This window comes from Bufo gargarizans, unplaced genomic scaffold, assembly GCF_014858855.1.
Source record: "Bufo gargarizans isolate SCDJY-AF-19 unplaced genomic scaffold, ASM1485885v1 original_scaffold_991_pilon, whole genome shotgun sequence".
Lineage (NCBI taxonomy): Eukaryota > Metazoa > Chordata > Amphibia > Anura > Bufonidae > Bufo > Bufo gargarizans.
In genome coordinates this window covers 88,793-111,178 of record NW_025334785.1, presented here as the reverse complement: position 1 = coordinate 111,178, position 22,386 = coordinate 88,793, and positions in this window count along the sequence as shown.

Below are 22,386 nucleotides of genomic sequence, written 5' to 3'. Positions count from 1 at the left end.
ATGTGTTCCTTCCCTCTCGCTACACGCATTTCTCTATGAGTGGGCGGCTCTTCCAGTTGTGATGTCAGAGCTGTGCTATGGGCTCTGACCAATCCGCTGCCTCGCCTAACTCCACCCTTTTCATGCTGCAGCCTCATCCCCCTCCCCGAATAAACAGCGGTATTATACGGCCTCCTGTAAGGAAAGGGTTACATGCACACGAGCAGCCACAACATTAAGACCACTAAGTGGTGGCGGGAATATCACGGATTATCTGTCGAGGGAGGGGAGCGGCGGTGCCTGAATATCATCTGCTGTACAGTAAAATGGGAAAACGTAAAGATAATTACACTACCAATTATACACCGCATTATACACTGCACTATACATTATACACCGCATTATACACTGCACTATACATTATACACTGCATTATATACTACCCAGGACACTATACATTATACACTGCACTATACATTACACACTGCATTATATACTACCCAGGACACTATACATTATACACTGCACTATACATTACACACTGCATTATATACTACACAGGACATTATACACTGCACTATACATTACACACTGCACTATAAATTACACACTGCATTATATACTACCCAGGACACTATACATCGTACTATACATTATACACTGCACTATACATTATACACTGCACTATATACTACCCAGGACATTATACACTGCACTATACATTATACACTGCACTGTACATTACACACTGCATTGTATACTACCCAGGACACTATATACATTACACACTGCATTATATACTACCCAGGACACTATATACATTATACACTGCATTATATACTACCCAGGACACTATATACATTATACACTGCATTATACATTACAAGGCAGAATAGTTGTTTTTGTGGTTTCCGCTCACTGACTCCTATGGATTCCCTGCACCAGTGTGTGGTTCAAAGGTAAGTCCATCTCCAGAGATAAGTCGATCCTTTTATTGAAACAGAATAAATCAAGTGTTATCCCCAAAGTGCACAGGCCGACGCGTTTCTGGCATCAAGGACATATTACTGAGTGCACTATACATTATACTATAGTCTAGTAGTGTAATCTGTGTATATATAACGTATAGTGTTACATAATGTATACTCTACTACAATGTATAATATATAGCGCAGTGTGTAATATAGACTGTAGTATAATGTACACTCTGCTGCATTGTATAATATATAGCGCAGTGTGTAATATAGAATGTAGTATAATGTACACTGCTGCATTGTATAATATATAGCGCAGTGTGTAATATAGAATGTAGTATAATGTACACTCTGCTGCATTGTATAATATATGGCGCAGTGTGTAATATAGAATGTAGTATAATGTACACTCTGCTGCATTGTATAATATATGGCGCAGTGTGTAATATAGAATGTAGTATAATGTACACTCTGCTGCATTGTATAATATATAGCGCAGTGTGTAATATAGAATGTAGTATAATGTACACTCTGCTGCATTGTATAATATATAGCGCAGTGTATCATAGAATGTAGTATAATGTACACTCTGCTGCACTGTATAATATATAGCGCAGTGTGTAATATAGAATGTAGTATAATGTACACTCTGCTGCATTGTATAATATATAGCGCAGTGTGTAATATAGAATGTAGTATAATGTACACTCTGCTGCATTGTATAATATATGGGGCAGTGTGTAATATAGAATGTAGTATAATGTACACTCTACTGCATTGTGTAATATATAGTGCAGTGTGTAATATAGAATGTAGTATAATGTACACTCTGCTGCATTGTGTAATATATAGCGCAGTGTGTAATATAGAATGTAGTATAATGTACACTCTGCTGCATTGTATAATATATAGGGCAATGTGTAATATAGAATGTAGTATAATGTACACTCTGCTGCATTGTATAATATATAGCGCAGTGTGTAATATAGAATGTAGTATAATGTACACTCTGCTGCATTGTATAATATATGGCGCAGTGTGTAATATAGAATGTAGTATAATGTACACTCTGCTGCATTGTATAATATATGGCGCAGTGTGTAATATAGAATGTAGTATAATGTACACTCTGCTGCATTGTATAATATATAGCGCAGTGTGTAATATAGAATGTAGTATAATGTACACTCTGCTGCATTGTATAATATATAGCGCAGTGTGTAATATAGAATGTAGTATAATGTACACTCTGCTGCATTGTATAATATATAGCGCAGTGTATCATAGAATGTAGTATAATGTACACTCTGCTGCACTGTATAATATATAGCGCAGTGTGTAATATAGAATGTAGTATAATGTACACTCTGCTGCATTGTGTAATATATAGCGCAGTGTGTAATATAGAATGTAGTATAATGTACACTCTGCTGCATTGTATAATATATAGCGCAGTGTGTAATATAGAATGTAGTATAATGTACACTCTGCTGCATTGTATAATATATGGGGCAGTGTGTAATATATAGAATGTAGTATAATGTACACTCTGCTGCATTGTATAATATATGGCGCAGTGTGTAATATAGACTGTAGTATAATGTACACTCTGCTGCATTGTATAATATATAGCGCAGTGTGTAATATAGAATGTAGTATAATGTACACTCTGCTGCATTGTATAATATATAGCGCAGTGTGTAATATAGAATGTAGTATAATGTACACTCTGCTGCATTGTATAATATATAGCGCAGTGTGTAATATAGAATGCAGTATAATGTACACTCTGCTGCATTGTGTAATATATGGCGCAGTGTGTAATATAGAATGTAGTATAATGTACACTCTGCTGCATTGTATAATATATAGCGCAGTGTGTAATATAGAATGTAGTATAATGTACACTCTGCTGCATTGTATAATATATGGGGCAGTGTGTAATATAGAATGTAGTATAATGTACACTCTGCTGCATTGTATAATATATAGCGCAGTGTGTAATATAGAATGTAGTATAATGTACACTCTGCTGCATTGTATAATATATAGCGCAGTGTGTAATATAGAATGCAGTATAATGTACACTCTGCTGCATTGTATAATATATAGCGCAGTGTGTAATATAGAATGTAGTATAATGTACACTCTGCTGCATTGTATAATATATAGCGCAGTGTGTAATATAGAATGTAGTATAATGTACACTCTGCTGCACTGTATAATATATAGCGCAGTGTGTAATATAGAATGTAGTATAATGTACACTCTGCTGCATTGTATAATATATGGGGCAGTGTGTAATATAGAATGTAGTATAATGTACACTCTGCTGTATTGTATAATATATGGCGCAGTGTGTAATATAGAATGTAGTATAATGTACACTCTGCTGCATTGTATAATATATGGGGCAGTGTGTAATATAGACTGTAGTATAATGTACACTCTACTGCACTGTATAATATATAGCGCAGTGTGTAATATAGAATGTAGTATAATGTACACTCTGCTGCATTGTATAATATATAGCGCAGTGTGTAATATAGAATGTAGTATAATGTACACTCTGCTGCATTGTGTAATATATGGCGCAGTGTGTAATATAGAATGCAGTATAATGTACACTCTGCTGCATTGTATAATATATAGCGCAGTGTGTAATATAGAATGTAGTATAATGTACACTCTGCTGCATTGTATAATATATAGCGCAGTGTGTAATATAGAATGTAGTATAATGTACACTCTGCTGCATTGTATAATATATGGTGCAGTGTGTAATATAGAATGTAGTATAATGTACACTCTGCTGCATTGTATAATATATAGCAGTGTGTAATATAGAATGTAGTATAATGTACACTCTGCTGCATTGTATAATATATAGCGCAGTGTGTAATATAGACTGTAGTATAATGTACACTCTGCTGCATTGTATAATATATAGCGCAGTGTGTAATATAGAATGCAGTATAATGTACACTCTGCTGCATTGTATAATATATAGCGCAGTGTGTAATATAGAATGTAGTATAATGTACACTCTGCTGTATTGTATAATATATGGCGCAGTGTGTAATATAGAATGTAGTATAATGTACACTGCTGCATTGTATAATATATGGCGCAGTGTGTAATATAGAATGTAGTATAATGTACACTCTGCTGCATTGTATAATATATAGCGCAGTGTGTAATATAGACTGTAGTATAATGTACACTCTGCTGCATTGTATAATATATAGCGCAGTGTGTAATATAGAATGCAGTATAATGTACACTCTGCTGCATTGTATAATATATAGCGCAGTGTGTAATATAGAATGTAGTATAATGTACACTCTGCTGCATTGTATAATATATAGCGCAGTGTGTAATATAGAATGTAGTATAATGTACACTCTACTGCATTGTGTAATATATGGCGCAGTGTGTAATATAGAATGTAGTATAATGTACACTCTGCTGCATTGTATAATATATAGCGCAGTGTGTAATATAGAATGTAGTATAATGTACACTCTACTGCATTGTGTAATATATGGCGCAGTGTGTAATATAGAATGTAGTATAATGTACACTCTGCTGCATTGTATAATATATGGCGCAGTGTGTAATATAGAATGTAGTATAATGTACACTCTGCTGCATTGTATAATATATGGCGCAGTGTGTAATATAGAATGTAGTATAATGTACACTCTGCTGTATTGTATAATATATGGCGCAGTGTGTAATATAGAATGTAGTATAATGTACACTCTGCTGCATTGTATAATATATAATTACAATATTGGTGAGGGGCTCAGCCTGCTACACCACCGAGCTGTTATAGTTCTGTATAATATTTCATTAATGGCCGGCTGTATATAAGACACGTGTGTGTATATATAAAAAAAAATTATACTTTTAAAAAATCAATGTCTTACATAAAAAAATCAATAACACATATATCCCTTTAGTCTTAGTAAAGAACCATGAAAAAATACCATTAAAAATAGTAATACATATAATCACAGCCATGACGTAATATATATATAGTCCCCTCTATCTGCTCCCAGTGCGGAGCTCACGCACCGTTTAGGATATCTTATATCCCACAGCGATACTGAAGAGTCTTGCAGTTGTTATTATGCAGTCTTATAATTGCTGCTTTGTATCAGTCCCACACAGAGCCTGCTTGCTGCACACACAAGTGTTTGTCTGCTTATTACCAGAGTCCTGATGTGTTGGTTTGGATATGGCTGGTAGCAGTTTATACATACGTGATTTTTCTCATACGCGGCTGTCTGTCTCCCAGACCGTTAGTTGCCACGATTTGCGCCGGCGCTTCTCAGCGCATGCGGGTTACAGGTATTGAGACGCCGAGTGCCGTAGCTGCTTGTATCACTTCTTAGTACAAGTTTTTCCTCTCTGTATGTATTGCTGTAATATTCTTTTTATGTTCACCAAACGCGTTTCGAAACCTTCAAGGTTTCTTCTTTAGTGGTTGAGAATATAATGAGAACGAGGGACTAAATCAACCATTGAAAAGTAGTGCCTTGCCATTGTATGGACACTCCAAAAATGGCAGCCATACCTGTATGGCAGAGACTTTACAATCGTGACAGACCACAAGCCCCTCACATGGCTGAATCGCGTATCAGTGGACGATTGCTGAGGTGGAGCTTGTCCTTACAACCCTACCACTTCTCCATCCAATACAGACGGGGAAGCCAACACCAGAACTCTGATGGACTGTCCCGACAAGAAGAACCATAGACGCCCTCAGGCCGACCTACACCGACTGCTGTACAAGGAACTGTCAACGGTCGAGCAAGGTGGACTAAAGTGAGGTGGCCAGGGGTCTGTGTAGACCTCATGGTGTGCTCACTTATCAAAAGGGGGGGAGAGGTTGTGATGGTGGGATTCGGTGTGTTGTCTATCACTTTGTCACGGTTGATATTTTTACTGATTTTAGGAGTGTTGTCTTGTAGCTCTGCCAGTCTGTGTATTCCCAGGATTGTCCGGTCGTAATTACATCAGGAAGGTCTGATAACTGAATCAGCTCAGTGACCATGGGCAGCCTGGCTGTCCTCATGCCTCTTGATGAACCCCTGCTGACATTTCCTGACTGTCCATTCATGACCCTCTGCTCGCCAAATGCTGGAGATCACCCCTGTGGTTCCTTGATCACTGAGGCTCCATTTCCAGGTCTGGGGGGGCCTGAAAACCAACCACCCTGTCTGCATAGCCTGGGGATATAAGGATGGTACCTGAGGAGGACAAGAGGCCAGCAAGATAGATCCTTTGTGGGACGCTGATGCTAAGGACAGCACCCCAAAGAGACTTGGAGGAACCTTGACTACCCTGGAATATACTGCCTCTACCGAGAAGAAGCATCTGGAGCCGCACTGCCATAGCGATCTCCAAGCTGGAGGAGTGTGACCCGCATCTCCTGGGGTATTTCTCCTGCCATTGGACTGATGCCGTGTTCCTGGACTATTTTACCCTTTGTCTGGTGGAGTGTTTCTATGCATATAATAAAGGTCCGTGGGCTGTTCACGCATTCCTCGCTCTGTTGATTTTGGGAATAGGACCCAGTGACACCATCATCTTTTAAAACCTGAACCGGACTATATCGGGCTGGTGTTCTTGTTTGAAACCTGGACCGGACTATAAACGATCAATGGTCCTCTATGTATTATTCAGCCATTGTGATTTATCCCATCTCTGTTCTATGGTTCCCTGTTACAGATGGCACATAGCCTATCTCTGTCTTGTGCAGACATTGCGGTTTATGCAGGGTCTTTATACACATTCATCTTCTTTCTTCACTGTGTAATTTTATATGTAATTATACTACTACTATCTACAGTGTAATTATCAGAGAAAGAAAAGACGGAAAAGATAGGCATTATGGGGCTGGTGGGAGGATGCAGGCCAGGCGATGTGCTGGTAAAACATTAGATGACACCCGACTTGTGAGTACAGTAAGCAGGCTATATGTGGAACTGCGAGGTTTCGAAACGCGTTTGGTGATCATAAAAATAAAATTACAGCGATACATACAGAGCAGAAAAACTTGTACTAAGAAGTGATACAAGCGGCTACGGAACACAGTCGGCGCCTCAATACCTGTAACCCGCCTGCGCTGAGAAGTGCCGGCGCTGGCGCAGATCGTGGCAACTAACGGTCTGGGAGACAGACAGACAGACGCGTGTGAGAAAAATCCCGAATGTATAAACTGCTACCAGTTCAGCTACCAGCCATATCAAGACCAACACATCGGGACTCTGGTAATAAGCAGACAAACATTACCCGACTTGTGTGTGCAGCAAGCAGGCTCTGTGTGGGACTGATACAAAGTAGCAATTATAGGACTGCATAATAACCACTGATAACGTCACACTGAGCAAGACCGAATGCGAATTTTCTCGCGCTTTGTAGTAACAAATTGCATTTTTCCGAAAATGTCTGCTGCACGTGTGAGGACATGAAGCATAGACTCCGGGAAGGCGGAATCACCCACAATGCCATGCATGCAGCCAATCAGCAGCCAGCCCTGTGATGTCACAGTCCTATAAATAGCGGCAGCCATCTTGGTTTCTGCCATTTTCCAGTGCACTTAATGCAGGGAGAGACGTCGGCAGGCGCTAGGGACAGTGCGAGGGAAGACTTCATTGTGCTGAAAAAACGATTTACAAGCTGTAGGGAAAGGACAGGGAGGAATCATTCCGCAGCATTTCTGTAGAACAGGGTTCAGTCGGGAGCTTACAGCCTCTTTCACACGGCCGAATCGTTTTTTCAGTGTTTTGTGGTCCGTTTTTCACAGATCTGTTGTTCTGTTTTGTTTTTCTGTATGGCATATACAGTAATTACATAGAAAAAATTGGGCTGGGCATAAAATTTTCATTAGATGGTACCGCAAAAACAGAACAGATACGGATCCATTTCCATATGTGTTCCGTTTTTTTTGCGGACCGATTGACTTGAATGGAGCCACCGAACGTGATTTGCAGGCAATAATAGGACATGTTCTATCTTTCAATGGAACGGAAACGTAATGCATACAGAGTACATTTTTTTTGCTGAACCATTATAATGAATTGTTCCGTATACGGAACGCAAAAAACGGACCGCAAAAAAAAAAACGGTCATGTGAAAGAGGCCTAATAGGAACAGTCCTATTACACCTTGCTGCACTGACTGCGGAGCCACATTACCAGTATACAGCTCTGTAATTCCAGCAAACCGCTCCTGTTATTGGGGTGCAGGTTCTGTGTGATACCGGCATTAACAGGGTTATTACTAGGAGATATTTCTACGTGTTATTTGCCCTTGTGCGGGGCAGTTATATGTAGTAAAGGCTGTTGTGGGGTGTTTTACTGCAAAAATAAAAAATACATTTACCGCTCTGCTGTGCACTTATCTGTAGTAAAGGCTTTGGTGGGGTGTTTTAAACTCCTTTTTATTTATTGGATCTTACAGTATGTCAGACAGAGAAGTGCCAGGCCCTGCACAGGGGAGAGGCAGAGAAGTGCCAGGCCCTGCACAGAGGAGAGGCAGAGAAGTGCCAGGCCCTGCACAGAGGAGAGGCAGAGAAGTGCCAGGCCATGCACAGCGGAGAGGGAGACAAGTGCCAGGCCCTGCACAGGGGAGAGGCAGAGAAGTGCCAGGCCATGCACAGCGGAGAGGGAGACAAGTGCCAGGCCCTGCACAGGGGAGAGGCAGAGAAGTGCCAGGCCCTGCACAGGGGAGAGGCAGAGAAGTGCCAGGCCCTGCACAGGGGAGAGGCAGAGAAGTGCCAGGCCCTGCACAGGGGAGAGGCAGAGAAGTGGCAGGCCCTGCACAGGGGAGAGGCAGAGAAGTGGCAGGCCCTGCACAGGGGAGAGGCAGAGAAGTGGCAGGCCCTGCACAGAGGAGAGGCAGAGAAGTGCCAGGCCCTGCACAGAGGAGAGGCAGAGAAGTGCCAGGCCATGCACAGCGGAGAGGGAGACAAGTGCCAGGCCCTGCACAGGGGAGAGGCAGAGAAGTGCCAGGCCCTGCACAGGGGAGAGGCAGAGAAGTGCCAGGCCCTGCACAGGGGAGAGGCAGAGTAGTGCCAGGCCCTGCACAGGGGAGAGGCAGAGAAGTGGCAGGCCCTGCACAGGGGAGAGGCAGAGAAGTGGCAGGCCCTGCACAGGGGAGAGGCAGAGAAGTGGCAGGCCCTGCACAGGGGAGAGGCAGAGAAGTGGCAGGCCCTGCACAGGGGAGAGGCAGAGAAGTGGCAGGCCCTGCACAGGGGAGAGGCAGAGAAGTGTCAGGCCCTGCACAGAGGAGAGGCAGAGAAGTGCCAGGCCCTGCACAGGGGAGAGGCAGAGAAGTGCCAGGCCCTGCACAGAGGTGAGACAGAGAAGTGCCAGGCCCTGCACAGGGGAGAGGCATAGAAGTGCCAGGCCCTACACAGAGGAGAGGCAGAGAAGTGCCAGGCCCTGCACAGAGGAGAGGCAGAGAAGCGCCAGGCCATGCACAGGGGAGAGGCAGAGAAGTGCCAGGCCCTACACAGAGGAGAGGCAGAGAAGTGCCAGGCCCTGCACAGGGGAGAGGCATAGAAGTGCCAGGCCCTACACAGAGGAGAGGCAGAGAAGTGCCAGGCCCTGCACAGGGGAGAGGCATAGAAGTGCCAGGCCCTGCACAGGGGAGAGGCATAGAAGTGCCAGGCCCTACACAGAGGAGAGGCAGAGAAGTGCCAGGCCCTGCACAGAGGAGAGGCATAGAAGTGCCAGGCCATGCACAGAGGAGAGGCAGAGAAGTGCCAGGCCCTGCACAGGGGAGAGGCAGAGAAGTGCCAGGCCCTGCATAGGGGAGAGGCAGAGAAGTGCCAGGCCCTGCACAGGGGAGAGGCAGAGAAGTGTCAGGCCCTGCACAGGGGAGAGGCAGAGAAGTGCCAGGCCCTGCACAGGGGAGAGGCAGAGAAGTGCCAGGCCCTGCACAGGGGAGAGGCAGAGAAGTGCCAGGCCCTGCACAGGGGAGAGGCAGAGAAGTGGCAGGCCCTGCACAGGGGAGAGGCAGAGAAGTGGCAGGCCCTCCACAGGGGAGAGGCAGAGAAGTGGCAGGCCCTGCACAGGGGAGAGGCAGAGAAGTGGCAGGCCCTGCACAGGGGAGAGGCAGAGAAGTGCCAGGCCCTGCACAGGGGAGAGGCAGAGAAGTGCCAGGCCCTGCACAGGGGAGAGGCAGAGAAGTCCCAGGCCATGCACAGGGGAGAGGCAGAGAAGCCCCAGGCCATGCACAGGGGAGAGGCAGAGAAGCGCCAGGCCATGCACAGGGGAGAGGCAGAGAAGCGCCAGGCCCTGCACAGGGGAGAGGCAGAGAAGCGCCAGGCCCTGCACAGGGGAGAGGCAGAGAAGCGCCAGGCCCTGCACAGGGGAGAGGCAGAGAAGCGCCAGGCCCTGCACAGGGGAGAGGCAGAGAAGCGCCAGGCCCTGCACAGGGGAGAGGCAGAGAAGCGCCAGGCCCTGCACAGGGGAGAGGCAGAGAAGCGCCAGGCCCTGCACAGGGGAGAGGCAGAGAAGCGCCAGGCCCTGCACAGGGGAGAGGCAGAGAAGCGCCAGGCCCTGCACAGAGGAGAGGCAGAGAAGCGCCAGGCCCTGCACAGAGGAGAGGCAGAGAAGTGCCAGGCCCTGCACAGGGGAGAGGCAGAGAAGTGCCAGGCCCTGCACAGGGGAGAGGCAGAGAAGTGCCAGGCCCTGCACAGGGGAGAGGCAGAGAAGCGCCAGGCCCTGCACAGGGGAGAGGCAGAGAAGCGCCAGGCCCTGCACAGAGGAGAGGCAGAGAAGCGCCAGGCCCTGCACAGAGGAGAGGCAGAGAAGCGCCAGGCCCTGCACAGAGGAGAGGCAGAGAAGCGCCAGGCCCTGCACAGGGGAGAGGCAGAGAAGTGCCAGGCCCTGCACAGGGGAGAGGCAGAGAAGTGCCAGGCCCTGCACAGAGGAGAGGCAGAGAAGTCCCAGGCCATGCACAGTGGAGAGGCAGAGAAGTCTCAGGCAGAGAAGCGCCAGGCCCTGCACAGAGGAGAGGCAGAGAAGTCCCAGGCCCTGCACAGGGGAGAGGCAGAGAAGTGCCAGGCCCTGCACAGGGGAGAGGCAGAGAAGTGCCAGGCCCTGCACAGAGGAGAGGCAGAGAAGTCCCAGGCCATGCACAGTGGAGAGGCAGAGAAGTCCCAGGCCATGCACAGTGGAGAGGCAGAGAAGTCCCTGGCCATGCACAGGGGGAGAGGCAGAGAAGTCCCAGGCCATGCACAGGGGGAGAGGCAGAGAAGCGCCAGGCCCTGCACAGGGGAGAGGCAGAGAAGCGCCAGGCCCTGCACAGGGGAGAGGCAGAGAAGCGCCAGGCCCTGCACAGAGGAGAGGCAGAGAAGTGCCAGGCCCTGCACAGAGGAGAGGCAGAGAAGTGCCAGGCCCTGCACAGAGGAGAGGCAGAGAAGTCCCAGGCCATGCACAGGGGAGAGGCAGAGAAGTCCCAGGCCATGCACAGGGGAGAGGCAGAGAAGTCCCAGGCCATGCACAGGGGAGAGGCAGAGAAGTGCCAGGCCTTGCACAGGGGAGAGGCAGAGAAGTGCCAGGCCCTGCACAGAGGAGAGGCAGAGAAGTGCCAGGCCCTGCACAGAGGAGAGGCAGAGAAGTCCCAGGCCATGCACAGGGGAGAGGCAGAAGTGCCAGGCCCTGCACAGAGGAGAGGCAGAGAAGTCCCAGGCCATGCACAGGGGAGAGGCAGAAGTGCCAGGCCATGCACAGAGGAGAGGCAGAGAAGTCCCAGGCCATGCACAGGGGAGAGGCATAGAAGTCCCAGGCCCTGCACAGGGGAGAGGCAGAGAAGTGCCAGGCCCTGCACAGGGGAGAGGCAGAGAAGTGCCAGGCCCTGCACAGAGGAGAGGCAGAGAAGTCCCAGGCCATGCACAGTGGAGAGGCAGAGAAGTCCCAGGCCATGCACAGTGGAGAGGCAGAGAAGTCCCAGGCCATGCACAGGGGGAGAGGCAGAGAAGTCCTAGGCCATGCACAGGGGAGAGGCAGAGAAGCGCCAGGCCCTGCACAGGGGAGAGGCAGAGAAGCGCCAGGCCCTGCACAGGGGAGAGGCAGAGAAGTGCCAGGCCCTGCACAGGGGAGAGGCAGAGAAGTGCCAGGCCCTGCACAGAGGAGAGGCAGAGAAGTCCCAGGCCATGCACAGTGGAGAGGCAGAGAAGTCCCAGGCCATGCACAGGGGAGAGGCAGAGAAGTCCCAGGCCATGCACAGGGGAGAGGCAGAGAAGCGCCAGGCCCTGCACAGGGGAGAGGCAGAGAAGCGCCAGGCCCTGCACAGAGGAGAGGCAGAGAAGCGCCAGGCCCTGCACAGAGGAGAGGCAGAGAAGTGCCAGGCCCTGCACAGAGGAGAGGCAGAGAAGTCCCAGGCCATGCACAGGGGAGAGGCAGAGAAGTGCCAGGCCTTGCACAGGGGAGAGGCAGAGAAGTGCCAGGCCCTGCACAGAGGAGAGGCAGAGAAGTGCCAGGCCCTGTACAGAGGAGAGGCAGAGAAGTCCCAGGCCATGCACAGGGGAGAGGCAGAAGTGCCAGGCCCTGCACAGGGGAGAGGCAGAGAAGTCCCAGGCCATGCACAGGGGAGAGGCAGAAGTGCCAGGCCATGCACAGAGGAGAGGCAGAGAAGTCCCAGGCCATGCACAGGGGAGAGGCAGAGAAGTGCCAGGCCCTGCACAGAGGAGAGGCAGAGAAGTCCCAGGCCATGCACAGGGGAGAGGCAGAGAAGTCCCAGGCCATGCACAGGGGAGAGGCAGAGAAGTGCCAGGCCCTGCACAGGGGAGAGGCAGAAAAGTGCCAGGCCCTGCACAGAGGAGAGGCAGAGAAGTCCCAGGCCATGCACAGGGGAGAGGCAGAGAAGTCCCAGGCCATGCACAGGGGAGAGGCAGAGAAGTGCCAGGCCCTGCACAGGGGAGAGGCAGAAAAGTGCCAGGCCCTGCACAGGGGAGAGGCAGAGAAGTGCCAGGCCCTGCACAGAGGAGAGGCAGAGCAGTGACAGGCCATGCACAGGGGAGAGGCAGAGAAGTGCCAGGCCATGCACAGGGGAGAGGCAGAGAAGTGCCAGGCCATGCACAGGGGAGAGGCAGAGAAGTCCCAGGCCATGCACAGGGGAGAGGCAGAGAAGTGCCAGGCCCTGCACAGGGGAGAGGCAGAAAAGTGCCAGGCCCTGCACAGAGGAGAGGCAGAGAAGTGCCACTCTGTGGCCTCCTGATGGTGCCGCCACCTTCAGACTCTGTAATTTTGCGTGTCACTGACGTTCCTGCAGCAGGTACCAGGAGATCGGAGAGACTGGCAACTCGTGGGTGAAATTGACAAGTTCCCTGTGGATCTTATTGTACCTGTGTTTTGGTGAATGCCACGCCCCTTGCTTCAGCTGTTGCTTGTTGGTAATTTACCTTTCCCATAAGTAGCCGCTTCTCACTCTTGGAGGTGAAGTTTATAGATTTTCTTCCTGTCTTCTAACTAGCTGGTCAGTTGTACTCTGTGGTGTTTCTGGAGTTGCCAGTTTTCTACAATCAGCTAAATCTTGTCTTTTCTTATTGTATTGTGTTTGTCATATTCCCTGTTGTTTGTATCTGGGCCTGAGACAGAGACTTCCATTTGTCCATCTGGGGAGGAATGGGTTGTCTCTGGTCCTAACCTCATTCCAGGGCCTTATAAGGGCCTAGGTATCCAGCATATGGATATTCCTACCTTCAAGGTCTATTCATATTGATAGGTAGTCAGGGCCCGGATTAGGGTTGTTTAGGAGGCGACCTGTTCCTTCCCTAGTTTCCAGGCCCAGTTACTGTTCCCCTTCCCTGCTGTGTTCAATGTGGACTCCCCCCCCCACCCCCCACTGTTCGTGACATTATAAACCGCCGAATAACTGTCATTGTGTTGTCGCTGCTATCAGTTCAGCCATGGACGTTGTCGCTGCACTGACCGGCTAGCTACAGGGGCTGTCTCTGCAGGTGGATGACCTTCACATGACAGATGCAGAGACTACTGTTGGCTGATCCTAGTAGTGGTTACCTGACCTGTCCTGAACCTAAAGTTGCCCTCCCGGATAGATTCTCAGGGGGGGAGTGATAATTTTATTTGGTTCAGGGAAGCGTGCAAATGGTACTTTAAGTTGCGCCCATATTCATCTGGAGACGAGAGCCGGAGAGTGGGTGTGATTATTTCATTGCTTAAAGGGGATGCCCAGTCTTGGGCATTTTCTATGCCGACCGGATCACAGTCTCTACGATCAGTAGATGCCTTTTTCGGAGCTTTAGGTCTCATCTATGATGACCCGGACCGAATCTCCCTGGCTGAGACTAAATTACACGGCCTGCGTCAGGGAAAGCGTACGGCGGAGATCTATTGTTCCGAATTTAGGAGGTGGGCTACGGATACTGAATGGAACGATCCAGCTCTCCGTAGCCAGTTTTGTCAGGGGTTATCAGAGAGGCTGAAGGACTCTTTGGCCTTTCATGAGAATCCTGAGTCTTTGGAGTCTATTACATAACATATTCCTTTGACTCTTTGGGTGAAGAGACTCATGAGCTTATACCTGAGGATTAACCCATGCAATTAGGGGGAGCGACTCCTGGATATGTTTGCAAAAGTAGAAGTGGCAAGCAGGGAGTATGTTTTTTCTGCAGTCAAAGAGGACATTTTGTCAATATATGTCCAAGCATTCAGCGGCAAAAAGAGAAACAAAAAGGGGCGTCTAAATCTCATCTGACTATCGGAGGTGTGAGTGGGGAGTCAGAGAATGTGCATTTGTCCTTTGCTGGTAGTTACCGATTTCTACTGAGCTGGCCCTAGAGTAAAAAACTATGGAAATTGAAGTATTTATCGACAGCGGGGCCGGAGTGAACCTGATTGATGCTTAGGTTGTCAGCATGCATGGGTTATCACCAAGTACATTAAAAAAAGGCATTTCTGTGTAGTGTCCCACTAGGTAAATGTGGGCACTACACAAGGGTCAATTGGGCCACGTTGTTCCCCACCTCCTGTGGGACGGGGTCATTGTATTTTATATAATGTTTTTGTGTGTATAGGGTTATCTGTGTATAGGGCCTGTTAGGGTGTAGTTCCTCCTCCTAGACAGTAGAGGGAGCTAGGGAACCCCAAGTATATATAGTCAGGTCCTGTTCAGGGAGGGAGTGTGTAGTCAGAAGTCAGTGTGGACTTAAGCCAGAGGAGAGCTGAGGAGCAGCTTTTGACATGCAGCTAGATAGCCCAGGCTTCTAGCTTGCCACCAGGAGAAGAGTTTGCCTCCTGAGAAACCTAGTTCCTTAAAGGCGCAGTGCAGAGCCAAGTTTATTTCCAGCCGAACAGAGAGCTGAAGGGCAGAAGGATATTCCACAGCAAGGAGACATATACCAGAGGAAGGTTTCCCTACCCAAGGATAAAGCCAGCAATAGGGCATACGGGCCTTGGAGTAAGCCGGACAGGATCTGAGGAAAAGTGCAGCCTGATCTGTAAGTGTTTATGCCCTCTGAGTATCTTGCAAAGACTTTGCCTGCCGTTTTATATGAAGCCTGCCTGTATTCAATCTTTTTACATGTGGAACTAACCAAAGACTGTAAATAGTTGAACTATTTCAGTAAAAGGAAGTTCTGGTTCACTGCAACTTGTGTTCCTCAATTATTCCTACAACAAATCGGTGTGCCACCATTACCGGCACTGGCGTCACGAACTTAAAGGGATCTTGCCACCGGCAAATTAAACCTGCAACACCCAGGGCACCTCACCTACCACCCGGCCTGGTCCCTATACACAGAGAGTGCCCCAGAGGATCCATGTGCCAGCCTCTCCATCACTGCTGTACGCCTACCCAGGGTCTATAAAAACTGTGAGTAACAATAGCAACCCTCGGTCTGTTAACTGTACCCTGTGACCTCACATTTGCTCACCCTGCAGGGCTGCGTACTGCACCTGTATTTGCTATTGATTCTGCCCCTCTTACTCAGAGGTGCTTGTCGTAAGTTTTGCATGATATCAGATTAAGAGTAGGTGACTTTCATCAAGAAGTTATCTCGTGTTTTGTCTTTGAAGGTCTCCCTGCACCTATGGTTCTGGGTTTACCGTGGCTTACCAAGCATAATCCAACTCGATTGGCAAGCTAGGCAGATTCTGGATTGAAACCTAGAAAGTGTCGGCAGATAAGAACCATTTGGCCCATCTAGTCTGCCCAATATACTGAAGACTATGGATAGCCCCCGTCCCTATCTTATATGAAGCATGGCCTTATGCCTATCCCATGCATGCTTAAACTCCTCCACTGTATTTGCAGCTACCACTTCTACAGGAAGGCTATTCCATGCATCCACTACTCTCTCAGTAAAGTAATACTTCCTGATATTACTGTTAACCCTTTGCCCCTCTAATTTAACACTATGTCCTCTTGTAGCAGTTTTCCTTCTTTTATGTTTCAAAAGTATTTATTGAAGTTTTACACAATAGTAAAGTACGGAGCACATCGTGCACAAAATAATGGACAAATTGTCCAGTCAAATGATCAATCCAAACAATTAAAATAAGAGACATAGAGACAGAAATAAAATACACAAAAATAATAAGAGAAGAATAACATAAAGTCAGGGGTAGCAATCATGCAGTGATGTATCTATTGGGCTTAATCTCAGGTGGTGTACGGTGAGGAGAAGACCCACAATCCCATCTACCCCCCAGTTGCATATAAAACATACTGAATCTTATCAAAGTTCTGGGTAGAGAGAAAGATTAGCAGAATGGGGGGAGGACGATCAAGGCTCCCAGACTCCCTCAAATAAGGTAAATGTATCTAAAATTGATAAATCTTGTTGATCCTATCAAGCACCGCCTGGTAATTCAGTGATAGGGAACGCCAGTGGGAAGCAATATATATCCTAGCAGCAAGCAAAATATACTGGGTCAATTAAAATTTAGCGTTTGGTAATTGTGACCAAGAAGAAAGACCGAGGGTGTAGGGGGGAGGGTGCGTCCCAACAGGGATGAGAGCAGATCGCTAATGCGACCCCACAACCTGGAGGCTATGGGACATGTCCACCAGGTATGAAACATCGTACCCTCCTCTCCACAACCCCGGAAACAAGTAGAAGGGACCTCTGGGTAGAAGTGATGTCGTTTTTCTTCTTTTAAATCTTCTCTCCTCTTTTACCTTGTAGATTCCCGTTATGTATTTAGCAGTCTCTATCATCTCCCCTCTGTCTCGTCTTTCTTCCAAGCTCTACATGTTAAGGTCCTTTCATCTTTCCTGGTAAGTTTTATCCTGCAATCCATGGACCAGTTTAGTAGCTCTTCTCTGAACTCTCTCCAAAGTATCAGTATCCTTCTGGAGATATGGTCTCCAGTACTGAGCACAATACTCCAGATGAGGTCTCACTAGTGCTCTGTAGAGCGGCATGAGCGCCCCCCTCTGTCTACTGGTAATGCCTCTCCCTATACACCCCAGCATTCTGCTAGCATCTCCTGCTGCTCTGTGACATGGTCTGCCTACCTTTAAGTCTTCTGAAATAATGACCCCTAAACCCCTTTCCTCAGATACTGAGGTTAGGACTGTATCACTGGTTGTATATTCTGCTCTTGGGTTTTTACCCCCCAGGTGCATTATCTCGCACTTATCAACATTACATTTTAGTTGCCAGATTTTTGACCATTCCTCTAGTTTTCCTAAGTCCTTTTCCATTCAGTGTATCCCTCCAGGAACATCAACCCTGTTACAAATCTTTGTATCATCAGCAAAAAGACCCACCTTAACATCGAGGCCTTCTGCAATTTCACTGATAAAGATATTAAACAATATGGGTCCCAGAACAGATCCCTGAGGTACCCCACTGGTAACAAGACCTTGGTCTGAATATACTCCATTGACTACAACCCTCTGTTGTCTGTCCCTCAGCCACTGCCTAATCCATCCAACAATATGGAGTCCAAGCCCAAAGACTGCACTTTATTGATAAGCCTTCTATGTGGGACAGTATCAAAAGCCTTACTAAGGTCCAGATAAGCGATGTCTACTGCACCTCCGCCATCTATTATTTTAGTCACTCAATCAAAAAAATCGATAAGATTAGTCTGACATGATCTCCCTGAAGTAAACCCATGCTGTTTTTCATCTTTCAATCCATGGGATTTTAGATGTTCCACAATCCTCTCCTTAAGTATGGTTTCCATTAATTACCCCACTATTGATGTCAGGCTTACTGGCCTATAGTTGCCCGATTTACCCCCTATTACCTTTCTTGTGAATGGGCTCAACATTTTCCAATTTCCAATCTTCTGGGACGACTCCTGTTGCCAGTGATTGGTTAAATAAATCTGTTAATGGTTTTGCTAGTTCGCCGCTGAGCTCGTTTAATAGCTTTGGGTGTATCCCATCAGGCCCCTGTGACTTATCTGTATTGATTTTAGACAGCTGACTTAGAACCTCTTCCTCTGTAAAGACACAGGCGTCAAAAGAGTCATTAGTCTTCTTTCCTAACTGAGGTCCTTTTCCTTCATTTTCCTTTGTAAAGACTGAACAGAAGTATTCATTGAGGCAGTCAGCTAGTTCTTCATCTTCTTCCATATACCTTCCTTCTTTAGTTTTTAATTTGGTTATTCCTTGTTTTAGTTTCTTTTTTCATTTATGTATCTGAAGAATGTCTTATCGCCGTTTTTCCCTGACTGGGCTAATTTCTCTTCTGCCTGTGCTTTAGAAGCTCTTATAACTTGTTTGGCCTCCCTCTGCCTCCTCTTATAAATTTGCTTTTCATCCTCGTTTTTTTTTTTTTATAATTCCTAAATGCTATCTTTTTGTTTTTAATGATTTTGGCCACTTCTGCTGAGTACCACAGTGGTCTCTTCCTTTTTTTGCTTTTACTGACAAGCTTAATGCAATTTTCGGTTGCCTTCAATAGTGCCACTTTTAAGTAGTCCCTTTTCTCCTGGACTCCACTGAAACTGTTCCAGTCTGATAGGGACTCGTGTACCACTAATCTAATTTTAGAAAAGTCAGTTTTTCTAAAATCTAAAACTTTTGTTTTTGTGTGGTGTGGCTCAGTCACTGTACTTATAGTAAACCACACTGACTGGTGATCACTAGATCCCAAGCTTTCCCCTACAGTAATATCAGATACCAAATTCCCATTTGTGAATACTAAATCTAAAATGGCCTCCTTCCGGGTTGGCTCTTCCACTACTTGCAGTAGAGATGATCCCAGTAGGGAATTTAGAATATCTGTACTCCTGGCAGAACTAGCTATTTTGGTTTTCCAGTTTACATCAGGAAGATTGAAGTCTCCCATAATGATAACTTCCCCCTTCAATGTCCAATTTCCCTCACTTTAAGGGAATAAAAAATTCCTTCCCGACTCCAATCAGAATAACTCCCTGGATCAACGACCCCTCTCTAGTAGCTATAGCCTGTAATATTATTACGCTCCAGAAATACATCCAGGCCCCTCTTGAATTACTTTATTGTACTCACCATCACCACCTCCTCATGCAGAGAGTTCCATAGTCTCACCGCTCTTACAGTGAAGAGTCCATAGTCTCACTGCGCTTACAGTGAAGAGTCCATAGTCTCACTGCTCTTACAGTGAAGAGTCCATAGTCTCACTGCTCTTACAGTAAAGAGTCCATAGTCTCACTGCTCTTACAGTAAAGAGTCCATAGTCTCACTGCTCTTACAGTAAAGAGTCCATAGTCTCACTGCTCTTACAGTAAAGAGTCCATAGTCTCACAGCTCTTACAGTAAAGAGTCCATAGTCTCACTGCTCTTACAGTAAAGAGTCCATAGTCTCACTGCTCTTACAGTAAGAGTCCATAGTCTCACAGCTCTTACAGTAAAGAGTCCATAGTCTCACTGCTCTTACAGTAAAGAGTCCATAGTCCTCACTGCTCTTACAGTAGAGTCCATAGTCTCACTGCTCTACAGTAGAGTCCATAGTCTCACTGCTCTTACAGTAAAGAGTCCATAGTCTCACTGCTCTTACAGTAAAGAGTCCATAGTCTCACTGCTCTTACAGTAAAGAGTCCATAGTCTCACTGCTCTTACAGTACAGAGTCCACAGTCTCACTGCTCTTACAGTATAGAGTCCACAGTCTCACTGCTCTTACAGTATAGAGTCCACAGTCTCACTGCTCTTACAGTATAGAGTCCACAGTCTCACTGCTCTTACAGTACAGAGTCCACAGTCTCACTGCTCTTACAGTAAAGAGTCCATAGTCTCACTGCTCTTACAGTATAGAGTCCATAGTCTCACTGCTCTTACAGTACAGAGTCCATAGTCTCACTGCTCTTACAGTAAAGAGTCCATAGTCTCACTGCTCTTACAGTATAGAGTCCATAGTCTCACTGCTCTTACAGTACAGAGTCCATAGTCTCACTGCTCTTACAGTAAGAGTCCATAGTCTCACTGCTCTTACAGTACAGAGTCCATAGTCTCACTGCTCTTACAGTAAAGAGCACATAGTCTCACTGCTCTTACAGTACAGAGTCCATAGTCTCACTGCTCTTACAGTATAGAGTCCATAGTCTCACTGCTCTTACAGTATAGAGTCCATAGTCTCACTGCTCTTACAGTATAGAGGTCCATAGTCTCACTGCTCTACAGTATAGAGTCCATAGTCTCACTGCTGCTTACAGTACAGAGTCCATAGTCTCACTGCTCTTACAGTAAAGAGTCCATAGTCTCACGCTCTTACAGTACAGAGTCCATAGTATCACTGCTCTTACAGTATAGAGTCCATAGTCTCACTGCTCTTACAGTAATAGTCCATAGTCTCGCTGCTCCTTACAGTATAGAGTCCATAGTCTCGACTGCTCTTACAGTAAGAGAGTCCATAGTCTCACTGCTCTTACGTATAGAGTCCATAGTCTCACTGCTCTTACAGTATAGAGTCCATAGTCTCACTGCTTTTACAGTATAGAGTCCATAGTCTCACTGCTCTTACAGTACTAGAGTCCATAGTCTCACTCGCTCTTACAGTACAGAGTCCATAGTCTCACCGCTCTTACAGTACAGAGTCCATAGTCTCACTGCTCTTACAGTACAGAGTCCATAGTCTCACTGCTCTTACAGTATAGAGTCCATAGTCTCACTGCTCTTACAGTATAGAGTCCATAGTCTCACTGCTCTTACAGTATAGAGTCCACAGTCTCACTGCTCTTACAGTATAGAGTCCATAGTCTCACTGCTCTTACAGTATAGACTCCATAGTCTCACTGCTCTTACAGTATAGAGTCCATAGTCTCACTGCTCTTACAGTAAAGAGTCCATAGTCTCACTGCTCTTACAGTAAAGAGTCCATAGTCTCACAGCTCTTACAGTACAGAGTCCATAGTCTCACTGCTCTTACAGTACAGAGTCCATAGTCTCACCGCTCTTACAGTATAGACTCCATAGTCTCACCGCTCTTACAGTAAAGAGTCCGTAGTCTCACTGCTCTTACAGTATAGAGTCCATAGTCTCACTGCTCTTACAGTAAAGAGTCCATAGTCTCACTGCTCTTACAGTAAAGAGTCCATAGTCTCACTGCTATTACAGTAAAGAGTCCATAGTCTCACTGCTCTTACAGTATAGAGTCCATAGTCTCACTGCTCTTACAGTAAAGAGTCCATAGTCTCACTGCTCTTACAGTAAAGAGTCCATAGTCTCACTGCTCTTACAGTAAAGAGTCCATAGTCTCACTGCTCTTACAGTACAGAGTCCATAGTCTCACCGCTCTTATAGTAAAGAGTCCATAGTCTCACAGATCTTACAGTAAAGAGTCCATAGTCTCACTGCTCTTACTGTAAAGAATCCTCTTCTATGTTTGTGTACAAACCTTCTTTCCTCCAGACGCAGAGGATGTCCCCTCGTCACAGTCCTGGAGATAAATAGATGATGGGAGTGATCTCTGTACTGACCCCTGATATATTTATACATAGTTATTAGATCTCCTCTCAGTCGTCTTTTTTCTAAAGTGAATAACCCTAATTTTGATAATCTTTCTGGGACCTGTAGTCCCCCATTCCAGTTATTACTTTAGTTGCCCTCCTCTGGACCCTCTCCAGCTCTGCTATGTCTGCCTTGTTCACAGGAGCCCTGAACTGTACACAGTCCTCCATGTGTGGTCTGACTAGTGATTTGTAAAGTGGTAGGACTATGTTCTTATCACCACCATCTATGCCCCTTTTGATGCAACCCATTGTCTAATTGGCCTTGGCAGCAGCTGCCTGACAGTTTTTTGCAGCTTAGGCTACTTTCACACTTGCGGCAGGATGGATCCGACAGGCTGTTCACCATGTCGGATCCGTCCTGCCGCTATTTCGCCGTGCCGCCGCTCCGTCCCCATTGACTATAATGGGGACGGGGGCGGAGCTCCTGCGCAGCACGGCGAAAGCCGCCGGACTAAAAAGTCGGACATGCAGGACTTTTTAGTCCGGCGGCTTTCGCCGTGCT